This window comes from Anopheles moucheti (assembly GCF_943734755.1).
Source record: "Anopheles moucheti chromosome X unlocalized genomic scaffold, idAnoMoucSN_F20_07 X_unloc_6, whole genome shotgun sequence".
NCBI classification, from domain to species: domain Eukaryota; kingdom Metazoa; phylum Arthropoda; class Insecta; order Diptera; family Culicidae; genus Anopheles; species Anopheles moucheti.
This window is the reverse complement of record NW_026453570.1, coordinates 482,501-487,500: the sequence shown is the minus strand read 5'-3', so window position 1 is coordinate 487,500 and position 5,000 is coordinate 482,501.

Sequence of the window (5,000 nt, the reverse complement as noted above, 5' to 3'; positions counted from 1 at the left end):
CCTCACTAAATAATCCATCGGTAGTAGCGACGGGCGGTGTGTACAAAGGGCAGGGACGTAATCAGCGCTAGCTAATGACTAGCACTTACTAGAAATTCCAGGTTCATGGGGACCGTTGCAGTCCCCAATCCCAACTAAATGAGCATTTGGGTGATTTCCCGTTCCTCTCGGAATGGGGGCGCCAATTGGCGAGAACACGCTGCTGCTCACATTGTAGCACGCGTGCAGCCCAGAACATCTAAGGGCATCACGGACCTGTTATCGCTCATTCTCACCTTGCTAAACACAAGTTGTCCCGCTAAGCAGGGCAAACGTGGCCGACGACCGCCCGTGAAGGGGCCGCCGGCCTTGACGTCAGGTGCGCCCGGAGGTGCACTGCTGACAGCGTTCTAGTTAGCTTGTTTGAGTCGCGTTCGTTATCGGAATTAACCAGACAAATCATTCCACGAACTAAGAACGGCCATGCACCACTACCCTTAAATTTGAGAAAGAGCTCTCAATCTGTCTTACCTCGATAAGTTCGGACCTGGTAAATTTTCCCGTGTTGAGTCAAATTAAGCCGCAAGCTCCACTTCGTTTTTTTTTTTTTTTTTTTTTTTTAACAATTGCAGGTTTTATTGTTCATAAACATTATGTTCTAAAAACAATAGCGTAAACCCACGCTCTTGACGAACGACGTCGCCCGCCAGGGATTTGTCGTGCGTCATTATGAACCCTTTCGGATGTCCCTACCCAATCTCTTTATTAAATTGCTCTTTCCTTTACCCGCATATTGAAAGCGTACGCTAACTGAGTCCGCATGACTCGCTCGTATTTTAACACTTTAGGCTCTCAAGCTAGCTCGCAATCTAGCGATCGGACCATTCCGCCTCGCTGGCGGAAGCCTCCTCCGCAGCTGTCCATCGCCGACCTGCAGCTCGACGTCTTCTTTCATTCTCTCGTCTATTCCGCCGAGACCGGATTAGATCCGCCTCCGTCGGAATGGACCGACGACGGCGCGTTGTCGAGGGACCCTCTTCGCGGACACGAGCTCTCCACACTCGCTGCATGAACAGTCGCCTCTCGTGGCGAACTCTAACCGTTTCAGGGGAAGCTGGTTCTCCCCTGCTCCGCCGAGGGATTGGAGGAGGAGCTAGGCCCTCGCGCTCCGCCTCTACTGCCGCCCGCAGTACCTCGTCGTCCCGAGCGGCCAGTGCTGCTGCGACGTCCGCAGCCAGTCGCACACGCGCCCGATCCTCCGCCCTGCCGCGAAGCCGTCTGTTGCGGGCAGACCGTTGACGCGCTGCTCGCGTTTCATTTACCCGTCTCGTGATGTCTTCTACGAAGACGTCTTCCACTTCCTCGCCGAAGAGTGCGGCCACACTTTCGAGGACCACTTCCTCGTCCTCGGCGAAAGCCGCTTCCGCTCGACCGCTGGCGAGGGCCTCCTCATCGCGCCACAGCTGTTGCAGCACGGTGGTGATGTTTTTCGCTGCCCTTTGAATGCGGTCCCACCACTCCGCACTCTCCAGCAGCTTCTCGGCGATATTGCTGGCATGGACCGATTCGGGTGTTCCCCAGCCCAACAGCTCGTGACGGATTTCCTCAAACACGGGACACTCAAACAAGACGTGGGCCACCGACTCGACCGACCCCACGCACCGTGGACACTCCGGAGACGACGCGAAGCCGCAGACGTGCAAGTACTCTCGGAAGAATCCGTGTCCGGAGAGCACCTGCGAAAGGTGGAAGTCCACCTTCCCGTGCTTTCGTCCCGTCCACCGGTGCAGGTCGGGAATCATCCCGTGCGCCCACGTCAAGTAGCGGCTGGCCGATGGTGTTGCCGCCGCACGGTCCCAGGCGTCCTGCCATTGCAGCATCGTGGCTGCTCGCTCCGCCGCTCGTACCTCCTTCCTGCTGGCGCCAGGCTCGACCAGCAGCCTGCTATGGCACCTTGCGTCCTCGTTGACGACCAGCCAGTACGGCACCAAACCAGCCATCGCCACTGACACCTCGTAGGATACCGAGCGGAACGAACTCGATACCCCACGTGCCAGTGGCTTCTGGACCTGGGCCAGTCGTCTTCGGCACCACTGCATGTCTGTCGCCTTAGCCCAGATGGGCGAGGCGTACCGAATGACAGACTCCGCAACTCCTGCCAGTAATCGCCGCTTGGCCACCTGCGGGCCGCTGTGGTTTCGCATCACCGAGGTGACAACCGCCACCGCACGGAGGGCCTTGTCCGCGGCCGCTTCCACGTGCGGTTTCCACGATAGCTTCTCATGAAGCTGGACCCCCAGATAGCGCATCGATCTCCCAGTGGTGCAGGTCACTTCACCGACGCGTACCGGAACCTCCAGTCGTCCTCGTCTCAGACTCGAAATGAGCACGGCCTCGGTCTTGTGGGGGGCGAGACTGAGATGACGTGCCTCAAGCCACCCCATCACCGCCTCAATCGCTGTCTCGGCAACCGTCGCCGACTCCTCCGGTGTGCGGCCCTCGGCCAGGATGGCGATGTCGTCAGCAAAACCGACGATGGTGGCCCCTTCAGGGAGCTGGATTCGCAGAACGCCGTCGTACATGACGTTCCACAGAGTCGGGCCAAGGATTGACCCCTGTGGAACGCCTGCCGTTACCCGACGTGACACCGGGCCGTCATGGGTGTCGTACACCAGCTCCCTGTCGGTAAAGTAGTCGCGGAGAAGGAGTTGCAGCTGCGCTGGGACCCCTTTCTCGCGCAGGGCCATCGCTATCGCCTGCCAGCTGGCAGTGTTGAAGGCGTTCTTAACATCCAACGCCACAACCAGCAGGCAGCGCCTGTCCCGCTGGTTCGTCCTGCCGAAGGACATCGCGCGCTCGCCTGCCTCCACCACCAGCTGGATCGCCTGCAGGGTGCTTCGCTGTCTCCGGAATCCGAACTGGTTCTCCGCTAGCTGAGGCGACTCCGGATCCTCGAGGTGCTCATTAAGCCTGTCGAGTGCCGTCCGCTCGAACACCTTCGCTGGGTTGTCTATCAGGCAGATCGGGCGACAGGACGACGCTTCGCCCGGTGGCTTACCTGGTTTAGGCAACAGCACCAGCTTTTGCCTCTTCCACTCGCGTGGAATGACGCCCGTGTCCAGGCAGCTCTGGAAGACCCCGACGAAGGACTCTGGATGCTTGCGGATGGCAACCGTCACCGCAGCATTTGGCACTCCATCCAGGCCAGGCGCTTTCCGCGGATGCAGCTCGCTCGCTATCGCCTGGAGCTCCGCGCAGCTGATCGGACGGACCGGAGTGTCCCCTTCCGAAGGCGCGACGTCCGGCCACTCGACCGGGGGATGCTCCGGAAACAGCTCCTCGACGATCCGCTGCAGCACCGCTGGGTCGCGTTCACGCGCCGTCCAGCTGCCCCGAAACCGCAGAAGGACCTGCCGGAACCACTGTCCCGTCTCGTCCGCGGCTAGGGCCTGCAGCCACTCGTCGAACTGGCGCTGCTTGCTGGCCTTAATTGCCACCCTTAAGGCAGCACGCGCCTCCTGGTGCTCCTGCGATGCCAACTCGACAGATGTCTCGTCCAAGGCCGTGCTCTGCCTTTCCCGGGCCAACCGGCAGCGCTCGGTCAGCTCCTCAATGGCCGGAGTCCACCAGTACACATTCGCGCTCTTTCTCTGCTGAGAGTGGCCGATCCTTGCCATGGTGGCATCGCAGGCCTCTGCGAGCACCATCCCCAGGCTTGCCGCATCGGTCACCCGATCGGCAAAACGGGTCGCCTCGAGTGCCATTTCGAAAGTACGGGGGCAAAACTGGCGAGTTCGCCAGCGAACACCCGCCTCCCGTACTCCGACGCCTTCCAGCCGCTGGATGCCCCGTCCGGGCCGCTGGCCAGCACGAGGCTGTTGCCCGACCGCAAACCGGATATAGCGGTGGTCGCTATAAGAGTAGCGGTCTAGCGTCCTCCAGGAGCTGATGACCTCCGCTACTCCATCCGGTCGGCAGAGCGATGGACTCGCGAAGGCGACGTCCACCCTGCTGGGCCGGGCCACACCGTTTCCCAGGAAAGTCGGCTCCGTTCCGCGGTTGAGCACCTCCAACCCGATGCTCGTTGCCGTCTGGAGGAGCGCCTCACCCTTAAGGTTGGCACGCTCGCTCCCCCAGGCCCCGTGCCACGCGTTGAAGTCACCGGCCAGGACGACGTGGGGGTGACCTCTCGCCAGAACCTCCAGCCGGTCCATCTGCCGCTCGAAGTCCGGGAGCCCGACAGATGGCGGAATGTAGCAGCAGATAAAGACTATACCTGCTACATCTGCTGCCACTATGCCTGGATGCTGTACACTCCTCACCCGCTGGATGGGGAACCGTTGGCCGCTGGTGACAATCGCGGCCTTGAGTTGCTCATCAGACGCCCAATTGCCGTTGTTGGCCGGCACTGCGTATAGCTCCGTCACGAGCATAACGTCTGCTCCTTCCTCCCTCATACGCTGGAGCGCAAGATCTTGGGCGCTCCTGCTCTTGCCGATGTTGATTTGAAGCACCTCAATCATCGTCGGGCCGTATTTTTGCACAGGGCGGAGGCAATCGGGTGCGGGCCGCCACACTTTAGACATCGGACTTGGCCGCTACAAGTAACCGCCTTGTGGCCTTCCGCGCCACACCGGATGCATATCTTGCTGCGGTCCTCGCCCGAGCACTGCCCGGCGAAGTGGCCACGCTCCAGGCACCGGAAGCACCGCTTCTCCGCCAGCGACGCTTTCGGGACCTCCCACACCCAGCACGAGGTGTAACCTAGGAGCAGGCGCTTCCCGGCCAGATGCTCCGCGTCCGACCGTGGCATGGTGACGCGGGCACGGTTCGTGCCATCCCGTCGCGCCCACATATCGATGGCGACCTCAACGTGCTCCTTCCCCAGCGCCGTCAGCATTGCCTGACGCAGCTGGTCCTCATTCGCCAGGGAGTCTATGTTGGTGACCAGGACCTGGGCCATCTCAGTGCGGACGATCGCCGCTCCCTTGTCCCCGATGGCCACGCGGATGCGTTGGCAT